At 38.1% G+C, this 20218-nt stretch overlaps 1 protein-coding gene across 2 annotated transcripts in view; it reads right to left on the bottom strand.

Moving 5' to 3' along the window:
• frmpd3 (FERM and PDZ domain containing 3) overlaps nt 1-20218 on the bottom strand; it is an 83997-nt gene that overhangs the window by 47448 nt on the left and 16331 nt on the right. For both annotated transcript variants that reach the window (XM_027004892.3, XM_027004896.3), the window contains exon 2: nt 3500-3580. The gene's annotated coding sequence lies outside the window, so the exon portion shown is untranslated. The remainder of the gene's footprint in view (nt 1-3499; nt 3581-20218) is intronic.

The following is a 20218-nucleotide window of genomic DNA, read 5'->3' as shown; positions in this document are numbered from 1 at the left end:
CTATAGTGAGTTGCGAGTTGCATTTCCTAGAGATAATCCTATTCAGGTTAATATTTCCTCCCCTCATTAGTTGATACAACAATAGGAATAGCAATCCCCTCCTCATTTAGGCACCCCTCCAGTAGTGACGTTCACCGGTAGCTCTGTTAACTTTTTCGCATGTCTCAGTTAGCTCTCTAGCTAAACAGTTCTCTGGCACTGACAGTTCTTCCCTCTGATCCCACTTCTTGTCTTTGTTGGTGGTTTATTATTATTACTTGATTCATTTTCTTTATCTCATATGCCCTCGTCCTTTTCTCATTCAGTTGTCACTCATTAGGTATTCTGTACGCCTGAGCCAAATCTGTCACCAAATCTGTCACCAGTTTCACAACATCAATATATTTTTTTCATTTATCAATAAACTTCCCATTTATTCAACAAGTTGGTTATCGCAATGGTATTTGGTCACTGTATAAGATATGAACCAATTTAGGAATGAGACTGATAACTTATAACATTAATAAACTTCGGCACTACCCCATCATTAGTTGACGTATTTTCCCTATATTTTAGGGTGGTGCCCCTTTTCAGTAATTCATAAAATTATGTGCTTTTGCTACATACAACTATAATGTGGAATGAAAATTTCTAAAATCCATTTATCTAGTCAAACATTCTATGAACACGATGAGCTCTCTATGATAATTTGAACACCAGTAACACTTTATGGGTAATTCACATGTATATGATTCTACGAAGTTGCTCTGCAATTTTCACAAAATTTGCAATCCTGCTGTTTCATGGTGTTTTTATCTTGCTAGCTTCTTAAATTAGTTCATGATGTCCTAGCCTAAGTAGCCATTAAGTCATTATGAAAGAAATGGATATCCAATTCTAATAACATTTATGTATCAATTATGGGAACTCCATAAAATAAAATATACATTATATTATACTGTTGCCACATTATTGGCAACCATTAAAGAAGCGGGACTTCCCTACCCCTTAAATCCCAATTTAACCCCTGCTGGAGATCAGCTTTAAAGCCAGCAGTTTAAAGCATCTGAAACATTAACAGTACTGCTCTGCTTTGTAATTCCTATTGCTGGTCAAGATTAGTTGGCTCATGAGCCAAAGTCTTTAGATAAATAGCACATTTTTTGGGGGGGGCAATAACTAATTTGGGGTGTCAAGTTACTTGCCATGACAGATCATCTCATTAGAGTCCCCAGTATGTCAGTGTATAGATTTTCTACCAACAATATTTGTAGGGTGGATTTAGAACCCCTAATTTATCTTTCACTTTAGTGCAAACCTGTGATTGGCATTCACTGTATTACAAGCTTGCGACTGGCTTTCGCTGTAGTGTAAGCCTGCGATTTTGCTGGAGTTCGCAAGGAGTTCATCAACATTTCAGTTAAACAGTCACTAACTGTTTAAATATTCTGAAACAGATTGTGCAGTTAGTTGTTAAACAGATTTACATTAAGAATCTGCCAAATTTACTTTTATAATTAGACATTTTCTTGTAAAAAAAAATGGCAGGATAACCATGATGCATAAACATTGCACTAAACCAGGTATGTTACTAAGAACACCACTGAATGTCAATTCATGTGAAACAACAAAAACATTTTATTGCATATATCATCCTTGTTTCTTTGTTTGCTATGCCAAGAGTGAATTATGATGAATCAGGTAAAATGCTTTTAAGGCTGAGAAAGCTTTCAACTGCACATGCACATCAGTAAACATCCTTTCTGTTGTTCCATAAGTAGTCATATTACTGTGCAAATGCACTTTTTGGGCAAAAAACAAAATAAAGGAGAACTCCTCTGCATACAGCACAAATAGCCTCTCAGTCTCTCTCTCTCCCCCTATCTCCTTTCTTTCTTTATCACAACATCAGAGCTGGGCATAGTCACTGTGAATCTGTCAGCACACAGATTTCAGCCGCCTCAGGGAAAGCAGGCTTGAATATCAAAGCTTCACGCCCCTCTGTGCAGGGGTGTGCAAGAGAGTATGAAAAGGAAAAGGGTTGGAAGCTGGCCTTTCTCTAGAGGCCTGAGAGACCATCTCCTGTAGCTGATGATGCTTACTACAGTAAAGAGCAGTGACTGTGTCCTTGCTGAGCCCCTGTGCACTGTTATCATGGCTTGCATTAACCCGAGCACACAGCCAAATGATGTAGATTAAGGGGTCGATAAGAAGCCATGGGGTAATAACTTGCTGGTTTTGATCACTTACACACCCTCCACAGGTAAGTGGAGACTGTTTGAGATGGGGTTTAGTGGAGAGACGCTTGAACAGCTCTGAACATTTTGGCTGAAGTGAGACCTGTGGGGAATTGTTTGTAGAATATCATGCGTAGGATGGGGGCAGGCTAGAAACAAAACCACCCTCCATGTTCTCCTAAGCTGTTACATGCAGCTGTCAGAATACAACCACAGCAGAGGCGGTTCAGCAGCTAATGTGTCAAGGCATGCCTCAAAGTGTTTCGTGCATATAGCTAGTGACACCTGAAGCCGGCGTGTGTAGACATCTGCAAGATAACAAGGTGGCCTACAGCATTCAGCCCCACCACTCCACCCTGCGCCCTCCTCTGATGAACCGCTTCCGACGTGAAGAGGTTGATGTACCCTTGCAGATCATAGGATACTGACTCCTCCGATGCCTGCTGCTGGCCCTTGAGGTGCAATTCTGCTCTCAGAGGTATTACACAGCAGGTCTGAAATCCCTCTGAAGTAGTGCAGTTGGCACCACTCCTCCAGCTCAAATTGGGAGCTGTTTTGGAGAGGGAGAGCTCACTGTGGGACATAATGAACCAACGCTGAGCATTTGGGGGGAAATTAATTGCTGTTTGTTTCTGCAGCTGATGAATCTGTGCTAAAAGCTGGCAAACTGTGGTTGGAAGCAAACGCAAAAAATAACTTTTGGTGCATAAGAGGAGCAAGGAAAGCCAGCAGCCTCAGTCCCACCCTTTTTCTTTCTTCTTGTCAGTCAGAGCAAAGACCACATGGTGTTAGATCAGCCCCATTCATTCACTGAACAAATCCTCTGATCTCAACAAAAGGGTTTCCCCCTAGAGAGCTGATGCTGTTTCATCTATTCAGGTTTGTTCAAACCCTCTCATCCACTGATATTACTGACCATGGTGGGGTGGACTGAGGTTGATACAGCTGAGTTCTCTGTAAAGCTACATCAGACATGTCTGAACAGCTGAATTGCTGCATGGTAAAGCAAGCTACTGTAAATGTGAAAGGCCTGATGCTGAGTACTCAGTTGGGAGTGTGACATTTTTAATGCTCCGTAAGTGGAAAGCAGATGGCAGAAGTGAGGATATAAAACAGAAGAATGCTACTGGGTAGAAGATTTAAGTTTTTCAGAAACACAATTAAATGGCCAAAGGCTTCATGCAGGATATTACTGCATGTAAATATTGCGTCAAGTCACAAATCAATACCTCGTTTAGTATTGATCATAAAGTAGGAAAAATGGTACTCAAGATGGTACTTACAGTTTCTCTGGGATCTGTGAAGGCTTATAGATCTTTCTGGGTCAGGTTTCCAAAACACCTCTGTGCACACAGAGATAGCCACTGAAAGAAAACACAAGAGACAAACACAAGAGGTCTGCAAATCAAGCTTAAAATAGACAACCATGGAATCTGTTAGCTAAGGCAATGAGGATTTGATGTATATGTTACATCACTGCTAATGATTTTTGGTACACACGTCAAGTCAGATCGCTGATTTTTCGTAACCCTTAATTATACAATGTTTAGAAATATGCAGTGGCTAAATCCCCCACCTAAACCTGTCCCAGAAACAAGCCCTTGTAAGAAGTGAATGGAGACTGAAGAGATGTGCATATCATCAGTCGTGCTTCTGTGCAACAGTTGTGGTACACCTTTTTATGGTCATGGTATAGTAACCTATTATGTGTGTTATTTTTGCTTCCATAAACCTACTGCCACATCTCAGTTGGCACCGAGCCCGGATTCCGTTAATACTAGTATCACTCACGTTTCACAGTCACCTGTTTCCAATCACCTCTCCTCCTATTTTTAATACAGTCTAGCATTCACATTTAGCCTGTGCCAAACTAAAGCCAAGCTCACTTCCAAAGCCACATTGTTTTATAAGCATATTTCTACTTTCACTTTTGAATAAGGGCTGTATTTTTGTTTTCACCATTCATGTCTCTCTCATGTCAACAGTGTCACACCTATAAAGTAGCTGAATTTGAATTATTGCTGTTTGAATAATACGTATGAAGTTCAATCACATTATTTACTATAGTGAGACTGCAATTAATTTGAATGAATGAACATTGCATTTTGAAATATTTAGAAGTAAATTTGATGGTTTAAAATTCACATTTTATTGATTGAAGTTTCTAAATTAAAAAGGTTCTCTTAGGTCACCCAAATTCGGTTTTAAAAGTATCAAAAGATAGAGGTGGACAGTGGGTTCGGGCTCTCAGGGGAAATCTTGGATGTAATTAAACTCACCCTTCTAGGTTATAGCAGGAAAGTAAGTGAGATCATCCATTATACAATATAGTTGAATCCCAAGTGCACATTATAACCAAAGCTTTAACAATCATAATGTAACCTGCAACTGGACATGAACAAGGGGGCTATCTATATATAGCTGGAACAACCATCACTTAGTATACTTATTATAAATAGCAAAAACCAATAGTCATACACAAATGAAAGACAGAACACCATAATCAATATATTTAGTCAATATATCACAAAGGGGGCAGTGCTGTGTCACACTGAAATGGCAATGTAATGAAATTAGACAGTATGGAAGCCTCCTTTTCACATCAATCTTTCTGATGAGTCAGTGCAGGCTGCAGAGGGTAATCCCTTTCCCAGAAAGATATGGAGTACAGCACCAGTGGCACACACATATTCATTATCAAATGAACACACATTCCCAGTCTCGAAGGGGCAAGGTGGTTTTAGTCTCACAGTTCTCAAGTCCCTGTGGTTCTCGGGGCAACCGCAGAAAACTGGCCAGTATTTTGATGAAGATTAGGGTCAGTTAGTGTCATGCCCCCCTGGGGGCTGGGATTTGGGATGTGTGCTGCTGTGATACTACGAATTAAAACCAAACATGGGGCAAAAAAAAATATTATTGTTGGGGTGGGGTGGGGTAGGGAAGGTGTCATATAAAATTTTTCTTAGCTCTTTGGGCCCTGAACCAATGAAAGGTGAAAGAAATAATCTCCAGCTGCTAATAGAAAATGATTCTTTTTCAGCTGCCCTTCCTCCCAGCGAAATGTTTACTAGGAACCAGTCACATGTGCTGCAATTATAAGAGACTGTGTATCAAAAACAGAGAGCTTGTTGATGTGCATATGAGCATGAAAACATGCTAATAGCTAAAAGCACATTTCAGCAATAATAGACACTTGAAAAATACAGTATACTCTATATACGGTTCTGGGGACATGCTTTTGAGTAGCAAATTAGATTATGTTTAGGACCCCAAGCCAACTGTATGCACATGGATTTGGATTGCTGGTTAGTATAGTTACATGTCACTGTTTGCTGCTTTAGTCTTTGCCGCTTGGCATATTTAACCCAGGCTACATAATATCCTTTACTTCAAGGACTTTCACAGCATTAAAAATAAAACTGTTTGGGCATATGCCTGAGATCTCTTTTTCTGATTACATACTCAAAATGCTTTCAAAAGATAATGTAAGATAAAGAAGATTAGATCAAGCATTAAGACATTTAAAGGACAAAAAAATATATGGATTTATCATTAGCATTTTTATTTTCAATAGTCAGAATGCATCTGCTGGAAACACAACATGCAGCATTCTTTAAGGACTAATTCATGCTTTGGCTTTTAAATGGTCTGAATGACTGAAATTTGTAGTATATATTAGCACTCGTTTGGATAAACACAAAGGACCTGTTTATCACAAAATCAGAGTGATTTTCCAAACACTGTTCTATTTAGCCTGGAAAATAATTATAAACAAATGTATTATAGTAATTAAACTGTGATAGGTATCCTAATTTGCCTAATTTATTGTTTAAATAAAATACCATAAAATATCATCCACAACAGAAGTCTCATATTAAAGTCAGTAAATGTCTAAACAAACACATTCAATAACTTTTGTCAGGTAAACACATCTTACTTACTTACAGCATTCAACAGATACTCTTATCAAGAGTGATTTAGGCATATTTATCAGTATAACAATAAGGGTGCCCCTTGGACATCAAACCCATGACCTTGATGTAGCTAGCACCTTGCTCTACCAGATGAGATATTGTAGCACAAACAAAATTTTCAGACTTTTATTTTACATGCAGAGAATCATTTACATATTTCACATTTGACAGACACTCTTATGCACAGCAACATGCATCATATTACATTACATACTTTATATTACAGTATAACAAGAACCCATGCTGGTGTTGCTAGATTCATGTTCTACTTGTTACAATAAGGAAGCTACAAGAGCTATACTAGACATTTTAATGGCTGGTGTGTTATCAAAAACATCTGTTATAGACATTACTCAAAAGTACAATGAGTCCTGAGCAGGACTTGTAGTACAATATGATCCTGTTGATAAACAGTGTAGAACTTTTTAAAATAGATCAGCCCTGGTCAGACCAACCTGTGGTGTTTCTCTAGATAAAGGCAATGAACGTAACAAGCTGCTGTCCAGTATAGATACAAACTATGTAGTTATAGCTGTAGGAGATATGGCTGCTAATGTATTTTATGCTGGAAATCAATTATATAGACCAACAATTAGCAAACATACTGCTTCTGAGATAGCAAAAGATAAACCGTTACAGTGATATTCGGTATCGAATTTGATATTAGTAATAAAACATGTTTGACTATTCCTGACACTTAAAAACCTAATCGAATGGCCATAGTGATAATTCTGCATGTTTGAAATTTGAATGTTTAGTTTTAGTATGACAGAGAAATAAAGAAAATAGAAATAAAAACAACCAACCGAACAACAACAACAAAACCCGCCATAAAGAAACATACACTTGTTATATTATGATACGTCATAAGAAATGTCAGGAAGTCCTGTAGTTCTGTTGTAGCTGGTAAATTCTAACTTACTTATCAGTCTTTTATAATATTTTTTCAGAGTTAAGTCAGATGAAGCACTTAAAATAATCCCAGGTCTGTCACGCTGGAATTGCAGTAAAGAAGAGGACATGAGGTGGCGTATAATAATGTATATGGTTATGTCATGATTGGACATCCTCCTTGTCTCCATGGTTTCCCTGTCTCGTGTTTTTGTTTTTCTTTACTTCCTTGGTGTAGTTCTGTTCCTTAGTTTTCTCTACCCCTCCTGATTTGCACCTGTGTCTTGTTTAGTGCTCATTAGACCATGCACTGAATCCCTGTGATTGTGCTGTCTTGTTGCTGGTCATTGTTAATGCAAGCCTCAGTGTGTGTATACTAGCCTCAGTGTGTAATATTCTAGCCTTTGTTTGTAATTCCAAGTTGTTCGTGTTTCCTAACATTTTGTTTATTTCTAGCCTCCTTGTTTTAGCCAGCTTCCCTTCTGTCATCTTGTGTTTGGTTTCGTTTAGTTAATCATGAATTTCTGGACTCTACATGTTGGTAAATTGACCCTGGACTGTTCTAACAACTCTGAATATGGATTTGCCCAAAATCAAACTCTCTGTTCTCTGTACATGTGTCCACCTCCTAACCGCTCAACATTACAGGTCAAAATGACCACAGTAGCCTTTTCAGGTAGAAATCCTCAGTCTTTTTGCGCTTCATAATACTCCAATACTGTTGTAATACAAGACTAATATATGCACTAATATAATAAATGTCAGGAAACAGTAAATGGTGGGGTTGGGTAAATGGGATGGGATCAAACTCTCAAATCTTTTGCATCTCAAAATTTTAAAGCAGTCAAAATAAGTAAAGTAGCAATCAGTGTGTTTTTCATTAGAGCTAAATTATGATACCCTGCTAACCTGGTCCACATATAAATGGAACATATCAGTTTGAAGACAATGATTAAAGATCCCATCAATTTGGATTAGATATTGCAATTTAGCATGCCATGCCTTGTCTTCATAAGTCTTTAAAGTTCCCCCACTTTCAGAGTCATTTCTTCCTCTTTCTTTCCAAGAGAGGTTATAGTCATGGTCAGGAGCAAAATATTCAGTGCTCAGGCTAAGGGCTTTTGCCTTCAAAGTATGCCTTCTGATCCAAGACACGTATTGATCTTTGGAGTTGTGATAGAAAAGATGAAACTAGTAAGGCGGTGTGCGGTGCTTGGAAAGGGCAGGCTGTCTGCATGAATCCCTTTCAGAGAGGCATTGATTTGCAGATGTGTGTAGATAAAGCCACAGCCCAAGTGTGGAACATCTGTGAGAGGCAAGGGGACTAAAGGCTGAAAGAGCCCTGCAGAGCTAAGTTATCTGCTCAAGCAGATATGATCCGCATTGGTACATCAGGATCCCAGAGATATGGCAAGACATAGACTGATTGACAGCTTCCAAAAAAACATTAAGAAGACTGGTTGAAACAATATTTCAGAAGAAAACCTGCTGCTGGATTTTTAATTTTTTTTATTAACTTCACTTTTTGACTCAAATGATTACTGCTGTACAATAGGTAAAAAATAGTAGAAGTAAAGTCCTACTGAGTTGGTCCTTTTCATTTGGTGGTCTTGATGTGCATGTTATTTATCTCTAAAGGGAGTATTGGATCAGCCTCTGCCTTTGGGTGTGTTAACTCTCGCGGATAAATATAAAATAGTCACGTGGTTGGGCCAGACATGTGTAGTGGGAGGATCTGTTTGCGGCCACACCTGCACACACCTGCACCTTGTTTGTTTGTATGTACTTAAACCCGTGTTGAAATGTGCAGAGTGTTGGTCATTGTGGATGTAACGTGTTGATGTTTCTTGGTAATGTTACATGTTTTTGTTATTGTTAACTTGTGTTTGTTTAATGTCAACTGTTTCATGTTTGTATTAATATTTGTAATGCTTGTGAGTGCCGTTATCATTCCATGTTTAAGTCAATAAATGTATGTCCCTGTTGCTGGAGTCATCCCACCCCTCGCTCTCGGGCCACCACATGTTACAAGAGGAACATGCACTTTCTCAAGGTATGTTGAAAGAATGCCAGTGCAACTTTAGTTTACCATATTACTTTGTTTAGTACTTTCAGAAGAAGCTTAAATAGTAAAACAGTATGGTAGTTCAAGGTTTATGTAGATTTATTCATCAAACCAGGTGCTATAGTTTCATTTCAGTGGAAGCAAAGTATTGGATTTCCACAATTTCATGGCAATATACCATTTCATAGTTAAATTATTTTTCATAATAACCTAGAAAATAATCTTATGAGGTCAGGATATGTTATAAGGTGCCAATTTAGCTTGCAACATTTTAAGATGTATAAGAACACTGCCATTATGTCAATAACTGAATAGGATGGAAGGACCATCGTGTCCTTGCAATTGGAGTGGGGCTTCTAGCTTCAATCATATCTGTAATGAAGCTATTTGGAAAGCATGTGGAAGGTTGTAATCAGATTTGGATTCCATTAAATTCGCCACAAATGAGGCACCCTGGGCACCCTTGGGGAAGGCCACCCCACTGCAAAACCTTCACGTCAATCAACGAGATTCCGCAACACCAATAAATCCATATGTGGTGTGAGCGTGAAGAACTCTTCTTGCCCAATAATAATTGTTGGAATCATATTCATGTTTCTTATTATTAAATTATGGTTATTTACAAATGAAAAAAATTGTCAGAAACCTTAGTCATTGCTATTAAATCCTCATTTGGTAAAAAGATCTTGAACTACCATTTAAATGGCACACATTAAAGTATGGCTTTGGGCCTGAAGTAAGTACAGTTTGAATTAAATTACATTGTCACAAGGATTTACCACTAAAAACCTTTTTTCATACTCTAGGTTTTGTGTTTGTATTTGTATTTCACTGCGAGTTATACTGTGTATGACTATGTATGTGACAAATAAACCAAACTTGAACTTGTATGGTGGACTAGGCATAACGGTTATGGAAAAGCAGTCTATGTGTCATTCCTAATCTAATTACACATGGACATCTTGGTAAGCTTTTCTTTTAGCAGCACATCTGTCCAGAGCATGGCTGATTTATGTTAAACTATACATTGCACCAGCTATACATTAAAGCAAGAACAGAATAACAGATCACTTCATATTCCCACAGTAAATGAATCTAGGGAAATATCAGCCATGTCCCTGTGTAATGCAACAAATAGCTGAGGAGATTGCTCTGGCCTCCACACCACACATCTTTAAAAGCATTGTCTATCTGTATTCTTGGAATCCATTAGTTGTTTGGTGACATTTTTTAAAGCTAGCAGACAATATGTCAAGCAGACAACTGGACCTGAAAGTTCCAAAACCATTTAGAATATGATTGTCATTTCATCCCTCCTCAGATTGTTTTCCTAGCCATTACTGTAAGAGTGTATCTAAAGCAGAGATTTCTTATGTGCATTAGTAAAATTAGATAGATGTGAAATAAATCTAAATGCAGTTTGGGCTCAAGCCATTTACTGAAGTTACCCACTATATTTACAGAATGCTTTTTTCTCAATTTACAGTGCATTATCAGTGCATACGTGCTCAGCAGAAACAAATGTCCTTGCTGCAAGTTGTAAACATTTAATCATTTCCCTTTAAGATGACCATGAACTGTATCAACAAAATCCATATGTAATAAGCTTTCAACCATGTCTGGCTTGGACAGTTTTTTGCCAGAGTGCCTATTTTATGACTATGCCTATTCATGGCTGATGATACATTTATAGATGTGATTTTGATAACTGATATTAATGACTGGGATGTCTTTGAAGCCTGAATGCCAGTATGTCATAGGCTTATATTTCCACTAGGAAATTCAGACTTGAAATAGGTATGAAATGGCTAGCTTTAATATTTGGTCTGATTTGGTAGCAGCAAGGGTCCACAGTGTACACTTTTCTACTGCACTCTTGATCCCAGCCCAGCAAGAAAGCATGGAGGAGGATAAGTTGAAAGCACTCAGCAAATCCCAATACTTTACTGAAGGTCAAAGCTTTCATTCCAGTGTGGCGTTTTTACCGGAGATGTGCACAAACAGTATTGTTGTGCCTGAATGACGCAGTTTCATGAAGCAGGGTGGCTTGGGTTGCTGTTAGAATTGTCGGGGGGGGAGATCTTTTTCTTTTTTTGACAACTTCATAAGCAACCCACAAGCCTGGCCAGAAGTGCATGCACATTGAAAATGTACTTCTTTTCAGTAATTTATGAATTTATTCAAGTGTGCTACTCCAGGGCTTATAAAATATGTCACAGGGACTGAAAAGAAAACGTGGTTGTGTATGTTAAATTTCTATTCTCTTGGATGTAACTTCACTTAGAGAAGTCCCTTGCATCTGGGGACATGACATCACTGACTCTGCCAAAATGCATGTATACTTTTATTCAGGTAGCACATGGTACATTTTATTCAAACTGACACATTAGCCTGGATTACTAGGACACGAGGGAACATTTCCACCCTGTATTTTGACAGAGGCAGTGAGCATTTCTGACAGTGTGCCAGTCAAATGAGAGGCTGAGATTTCCATCACAGCAAAGTAAGTAAAACCAAGCGGGTTCACACTGTCATTTGTGTACAGAAAGCCAGGAAGCCTTTTGGGTTAGGGATTGTTAGGCTGTGTGAAAAGGTCCTCTGCTTGATATGAGTCAAGTGGTAGACTCTCTTAAGGTCCTGCTGTTGCTCTTAGCCTTTGGGACCAAAAAATATATTCTGGAAAGTTTGAAGATATTACATTTGTAATGTTGGAGGAGCAAAGAATTAGCCAGCTATCTTAACCAGATTCATCAGGCTTTCTGTGTAAGATTCAGATGGATTCCAGCTTATGTGCTTGACATTAAATTGCCAATGAATCAGTAAAGGCAAAAAAGCCAAACTGAAGCCAATTCTTCATCTTAGTCTCTTCTTATCAGTACATCAGCATTTGACACACATGGAGGCATTGAACTGGAATCCACAGAAGTGGTGAGGGCATAAGCCATGTGCTTTTTCACTTTTAATTGGAAGCTGTTATCCTTCATTTCTCTTCTTATTCAAAGTTGCTAAATTGCATATGGCATGTTGCATGCATTTTTCTCTTGACCCTGCAATTAGAAATTTGGCCTGTTGTTGACCAAAGTGACCCTTCTAGCCACCACTAGAACAACAGTTTTAGCTCTTTATGATGGAGGCAGTGTTTTGTAAGGTCTAAAACAACACCATGATTCCACCAGATGCAACTTAGGTAATATGTAATTGCCCTACGTCCTAATTACAAAATCTACATACATAGAATATATATGTGAATATATATATTTATCTTGCATATATATATATTTCACATATAGAGAATATCTATATTTCTCTATGCACCCCTGTTTTCTTTTCCTCAGTTTGGACAGAGCACTCTCCACCATTTCACTGCGAGTTATACTGTGTATGACTATGTATGTGATGAATAAACCAAACTTGAAACTTGATGTTTGCTGATTCCTCTTAAAGAATTGATTTTTCAACTGCATACCACAATGTCTATGGATCACATGCATATACAGGACAAATGCTAAGATGCACTTATCTAAATTGTAGCTCTTATCTAAATTGTAATTAAGAAGCTGTTCACTGATGAGTCTAGTGTATGTCTATGTTGTTTCCATAAGCATGTACTAATTTTGAAATATTCCTATATTACCTTATAATATAACTGGGAGAAAGCTGTTTTAATATAGTATGCAAAATGGTTGTATTCCTTACATACCACATAATTAATTATAGTAGTGAGTGGAGCCGGAATGTTGAAAAAAAGTGCTGTGGCGTGTGTGCAGGTGTGTGCATGTGTGCAGCGCAGGGGGCTTGTGAGCAAATTATGCTTGGTCAGCATCCTAACAGCTTTTATACGTCAACCTTTTCTCCTGTAAACCTGTAAAACCTGGTCCTGTAAAACCTGCGCTGGCTCTACAGCCTTTTTAGTCTGTAGCTGTGACATTGGCCAGTTGCACACATACACATGCACACATGAAATCAGATCTAAAAATTATTTATTTATTAATTATTATTTTTATTATTAACAACAACAACAACAACAACAACAACAATAATAATAATAATAATAATAATAATAATAATAATAATAACCATCACCTACATCATCATTATTTAATATACTATAAAACATTGATGTATGCTAAAATCTGTAAGTTTTAATAATTCGTTACATTTATCTCCACCTTGGACATGTGTGAGTGGGCTTTCTAGGCCAGTAACCACTAGTTTTAATTTCAACTGCAGTGTGTTTACAGAAAGCAAAGCCAGGCAGAATATCACAGAGGATTCCAGTGGTTGTGAGATCACTGATTTCTGCTGTTTCAGGGTGTCTAGCAAGAAATTGCTTTCTACCTTGTTGAAGATCTTATTAAAAGGCTGCCTCTTGCATATATTGTTTTTGTGAATGTCAATCCAAAACTTTACTAACAGAATTGCTTGGTGGCCTATATTGGTTTGCCAAACTTAATGTTTCAATCACTGCAGTGCAGTCTAGCCCAAGGCCACTTACACTTGAGATTGACATGTGCTTTTTGCATTCAGTAGGCTGAGGAATCTTACTATGTCTGTTGGTGGGAAGATGTTTCAACAGCACCTTCCACATGCTAAATCATCAGCAGCGAATCACCAGCTGAATTGGGAAACAATGGCAGTCTTAGACAAACTGGAGCTTCTTTCCTACAACAAGTGAAATGTACATATGCTGCACATATTCCATAACACAAGTACATTTACACTTCATTGTTAGCTAGTGCAGTCCATTTCTATTTATGAGTATATAGCTCTGGGGCTAGCAAGTGCACCAATAAATTTCCACAGTTCGATGCTGAGCTACATTTTTCAATATAAGAGTAGAGCTCTAACGTGCTCATTTCTCTTAGAATGGCAAGATCTTTTTTTGCCCTTTTGGTCTGAATACATGAAATGTCAAACAGTGACAGCAAGCAGTGTTTGGTTTTATTGGGATGACAGTTATACATTTTTAGGATCTCTTTGAGCCTTTTTCATCTGGGTTTCAGCAGTAGGAATGTGGTCAGCTACCCTGGTGTTTACCTATACATGCACTTAGACATTGCCAGCATTGCACAAGTGAATGTGTGTAAACTTTATTCTCCAAGTCTCCACATATATCATTGACCAGGAGGTACTTGGTGAAAACCAAAGACAGGTGTGCATAATCTTCACTTTCTATACCTACTTTATATTCTCACTTTTATCTGTGAATAGCCTGTACTGGAAAGTGCTCAGTATTGTGTTGTAAAAGATTCAGCATCTTCTAATCCCACAATCCCACTCCTGTTATGATAATCTAGAAATAGAACTACCATAAATCAGAAGCCACAAAAACAATTTTGACTGTGTCCCACTGCATATAAAGTGTTGAAGATGCAGATCTCAACCTGTACCCCTTCCTTTTTATTCTGTTTGTCTGCCACTTGAAATATGCCACTGACTTGTTTGTACATGTATGTACAAAATTTGGTTAAAGACATAAACAACACAGAACCTGGTGTTGGTGTTTATGTATGGAAGACAGTGTTAAATTTCTTTTTAAGAGGTCATTTTTGTTTAGCAACATGATTGTAATACATCATTGCTTTATTAGGATATAAATGAAATTTACAAAAAACAGGTTTATCATCAGATTGGCAGTTCTCCAAATGCACTTCAGTTTTATAAATTGTATAAATGCACTTGAAATACCATATAGGCCCAAGAGCAGTCATTAGTAATCCAATGAATATAATGTAATAGATTTGTGCAATGAATTGTACAGTGTAGCTACTCTGTATGCAGCAAAATAGGATTAGGTGAACGTTCTGATACAATCACCGGAGTTGTATCTTAAGAGCAGGCTTCATCTTTATTTGATTTCCCATACATAATTCCAGCAATATTGTAATGCCATGCATATCAGAATTGTGCAAAAATCATTATCTGTTCTAGAACATGTCTGATTTTAATCTCTTGTGTGCTTAGAATGTATTCCAAGTTAATCCATCTATGTTATCTCAAAAGGCCCCAATTTACATAAATGGCACTTCACTGTATTGTCGAGTTGCTGGGTGGCCTAAATTTTCCTACACTTATCATTGTAAAGAATCAAATATTGAAGTATGAATTTTGTTTGAAATTATACTTTTAGAAAAGATGTTAGCAATGAGATCAGTATCACAACTACCTCATACCCACATCCAAAAATGTATGTTATTTAGTTCAAATCCACTGTATACCCAATCTACCCTCCTTTATTTAAGCCGCCCACACTGGTGGCAACATATTTGTAATGCATGTCCGTGCCTGAAAGCGCAGGGTAACCCTAGGCTGACCTCTGCCAACCTGCCTCACCGGACCTGTGAATAAGACACATAAGACACTTCCTTTGAGCTGCAGATGTGACAGTGAAGAAAGTCACCAGAGGCGCATAGGCACATCTCTCAACAAACACACACACACACACACACACACACACACACACACACACACACACACACAAACATTCTAAGCTGTTGTGGATATAATGCTGTCAAATATTTAAGAACATGCTTATTTTATTTTTTTTTTTTCTTTATTATGGCAGTGTCTTCATTTGAATACTCTTGTTGCATTCAAGTGGAAGAGAATATACAGAACAGTTCATTACATTATTTTGAATAAGCAGTAATCAATACATCTGCATCAGGCTAGGCCATATTTTTACTCAGTAGCATTAATAAAAACCTCAACAAAGGTCTCGACTAGAGTTACTTTTCTTAATTTTATACTATTAATTGAAGGAAAACTACGGCAAAATTCCAAACAGAAGTGGTTTTAAACTATGCAGTAAAAACAAGTTGCTGACAGATATTTTCTTATTATTTCTATGGGAGCAGGCAACTGTAAAGCACCTTCCAATTCCTGTTGTCACTATGGGACTAGTTTTCATTATGTCCCTATACACATGTACTACTACTATGAGACTGGTGTGAAATAGCAAGTGTCGCAACATGCCGTGCTCTTCACACCTCTTCTACTGTAAAATGGGCTTTACCGCCCAATTACTTATGTACTGTACTAAATGTGCATTACTACCAGCAACTTCAACATTCCTAAGCAGCTGAAAAACTATGGAAGTTTCATACTAACTTAATGTCAACAATGGCTGCAGCATTTTAATGCTGGTTTTATGTACATCATAAAATACAAATGATGCAGTAGTATAACTGACCAGTCAGTAAACTAAGAAAATAAAAACTATACTTCAAGACTTTGAACTATAAAAATTGTAGATCGTCTTTTTATTTATTAAAAAAAATATTTTAAAATTATTTTTAACCTCTCTAAATGTTTTCTTTGTGTTTGTTCAATAGACAAAAAATAATATGCTGTGGACTACTGAACTGTAGACTATTATTGTTTTGAATTTTATTTATGGCCTCTATGTTCTATTCCCTATGCTATGTTCCATGTACTTATTTATTTAGTTTGACATTATTTGTAACATGCTGTCACACTACCCGTTTCCTTGGATAACTATGACTGTCAGCATTCCGATGACAAGGAACATCCAGCCAATCACCAACGATACACACGTTCATCATCACCGGACTACTAATTATTATCTGCTACTCATTTATACCTGACATTATCCAACACACTCTGCGAAGTATTGCCACTTGAAGTGTCAGTGCATACCGAGCATTATTTCCGATTGTCTTACGGTATTTCTGTTCTTTGTCCGAGGAGTCTCCTGTTTTTGCTGCCCCATTTGGATTTGTCTGCTTGATTAGACTGTCTTTCTGGATTTCGACCTTGGACTCTTTATACCTTGTTTGTGATGCACTTTGGCTCTTTTACCTCTATGATTCTGATTCTGACCCTTGCCTTTATTTTGACTACCGTGTTGGATTATCCCTTACTGATTAAAACCATGCCTCATTTTATCTGCAAGTGTCTGGCTTTATTTGAATCATTACACACGCATTCAATATCTACTGGGGAACCATCAGCTTCGAGGCTTCATTGTTCTGTGAGAAAAATATGTGCCTACAGTACCACTGGACACCCTTGTCCCTGGCTAAAGAACAATAACATAGCACAGTACCCTTGAGTCAGCTTTCACAGTTGCACTGTTTTACGAAGCATTAACAAGACACAACCCTGGTTCTTGTACACTGTGCAGTTTTTCATTGCCAAATAAAATGAGTCTTTAGCACAGTGCCCTTTTGTGATTAACTAAAAAATACAGGCTTACTGCACTTGTTCTTCGCATAAAATAATTAACAAAAAAGGTCTGACGTTTTCAATGTGAGTATTTCATAAGGAAATGCTAAGTTGGCTTGTGTTCAGTTTCACTGCTCATAATCATTAAAGCAGTGGTTCTAAAACATTTTCTCTTATGGTTCAGATTGGAGGAAGAAATATTTTCATGCCCCCTGCTCAAACAAAATGGTGACAAAATGAGCCAAGTTTAACTTTACTGAAATAACATCAAGATCATGAACATTGCTTTCAGCGTAAATAAAAAAGATACGTCCACTTAAATTTTTTTCATACCATTTTTTGTGACATATGTCACTAGACTGCTGCATCACTCTGTGCTTTTTCAACAACAGAAGACAATGAATTAAATGTTGCAATCACTTTGCTAGAACGCTAACAATAAAGCTTAATCTCTAAATAACTTTACTGGTATATTGACATGACTGGTGTGTAATGTGTCTAATTGTCTTCTTAAAGGGGGGTGGGTGGGGTGTATTGTCATGATTAGTCCCTCCCAGTTTCCGTGTTTCATGTTTTTCCCTGTCTTGTTTTTTTTTTTTTTGTTCCGTTCCACAGTTTCGTTCTCCGCCCCTCGTTTGATTTTCAACACCTGTCCTTAGTTTAGTTGATTGTTAGTTTTAGCTGTTCATTGTGGTTGTTTATTGATTCCGTGCGCGCATGTATATTTGAATCATTGTGCTTGTTAAGTTTGTACTCCGTACCTTTCTGTTTCTTAGCCCCGAGTTTTCCTAGCGTCTTTTGTTATAGCCTGCTTCCCGTTTGCCTTCGTGTGTTTTTGTTTGTTATTCATGTATCCCCGAACTCTCCGCATTGGTAATTTGACCATGGACCGTTATACCGACTCGGATTCTGGATTTGCCCTGAATAAATCTCGCTCTTCTCCGCACATGCGTCCTCCTCCGAACTGCTCAAAGTTACAGGAATCATATTATCAGCTGCCAGAATGTTCAGACATAAAATACACGCTGGTCTCTTCTCACTTCCCACTAGATTTACTGTGAACCCATGAGCAAGACAGACGTGCTTGTCATTTTTCTAGACTTGGTGTTTGGTTGATTACTGTCACTTGTCTTTTGTCTCAAAAGCATCGCCTGTTTTTTTTCTTTATGTCTCTGTCAAATATCTCGCCAGTCTGTAATCTGTCTGAATGAACATACCATGGTTAAGGGGAAAGCATGGCTTATTCTGCCGTGGAAAAGATTCTGACAAAACATTTAATATGCACTACACTGCCACCCCAAACTGGTCATGCATCCCCACCTGATAAATGGGGGGGGGGGGGGGTTCTTAAGATTCTGGTGTAGCCCTTTCTGTGACACTTGGATTACTTGCACAGTGAGGGCTTGAAGTTGCAACTGTACACTGCATAAACCTGCATAAAATCTACTATATGCCATAAAATCAATGAACTATACTAAATCAATGATTCTCCCATATTTCTTTTTCTCAATATCCAGGACATCAATCAATGGAGTCCACTATGTCTGTTAATGTAATTAGGGAGCAGGCATATGGAAAGGACACTTTTTTTTTTTTAGCTCATACCGCCAATCTGAGTGGTGCTGTGGCATCAAATAGATAAACCCGACACCTTTCAAGCCTTGTGCAGGAAAGATGGCTGCCCATCCCCCCACTAACTTCCTCCCTTCCCCTTCCTCCTTCTCTGGAGTGCTTTATGTCAGTAAGAGATCTTTCAAAGATGCACGGCTGGACTGCGATGGCACTCAATCACACACTAAGCGGAATATGTGAACAATGGGCTTAAGGAGTTAATGCGTCTGGCAGGAAGCCAGCAGGGTGCATGCAGGGATCAAAGTTCTTTTTCTGAGTGATTTATACATTTGGTTGGCATTGAGCAGACATGGATGGCCAATGTACCTGGTGGATGTGTTTGTTGAGTGTGGTGAATGTGTTCAACGTGCTGTTCCTTTAATGTGGAATGTAATATTTAGTTCAGGCGAATCAGCTGAATTGTTAGTCCATGGTCCTACATGAATCATTTTGTCACCTCACTGGTTTCATATGAAGGGAGTAGAGAACATTTTCATAAAAGTCTATGGGATAAGAAAGGTTCACACATGTCTCAGAGGCGTCATTATCAATTTTTTTATTTATTCTGATTTTTTGCAAAACTGCTTTAGAGATGGTAACAAGAAGAGCTACAATGATAAATGTTGGTTAATGATTCCTAATTATGACATCTAAATTACATCTGGCAATGAAATTAAAATCCTAACTTCTGCATAATAATTCTCACACAATATTTCCCCCAAAATTGATAGGGACATAGATGTCAGTGACCTCTCTGAGGTCAGTTAACACCATACTTAGAAAAAAAAAAAATCTCAGTATGCTGTCCCTGCACATGAGCAGACATCCTAAAATCAAGCCTTCAGTTTCCTGAGCACCAGAAGGGCAAAGATTTTCCCTCCTCGCTAAAGCTTGGAGTTTTTTATTTATGGATTCCTGTTTCACCAGTGAACATTCTGATGAGCTCTTTCAGCTGTTGTTCTTCACTGCAGCTGGGCATCATGATTCAGAAAGGGCATGCGGGACACCAGTGAACAGGATGTGTCAGTCGGGCTGCCATGAAATACCATTGTCCCAAGCACAGTTAGCTGGCCTCAAGCAGTAGGAGTTTCAGTGATGAGGATTGATGTTTGTAATCCTGGGGCAGAGCAATGACATTTTGTGGATCTGCAGACAGGTTCAGCCCTGAAGTGTGAGTTTTGCCCACCGACCTGTGATATATCCCAGATACGCAATATGTTAAGGCTTGGTGACATCTAATTAAATTCACAGCAGACGGTCTGTTCCTTCCTGAC

Source organism: Electrophorus electricus, chromosome 16 (genome assembly GCF_041902795.1).
Source record: "Electrophorus electricus isolate QZ-2024a chromosome 16, ASM4190279v1, whole genome shotgun sequence".
Taxonomy (NCBI): domain Eukaryota; kingdom Metazoa; phylum Chordata; class Actinopteri; order Gymnotiformes; family Gymnotidae; genus Electrophorus; species Electrophorus electricus.
This window is presented reverse-complemented; position numbering and strand designations above follow the sequence as displayed.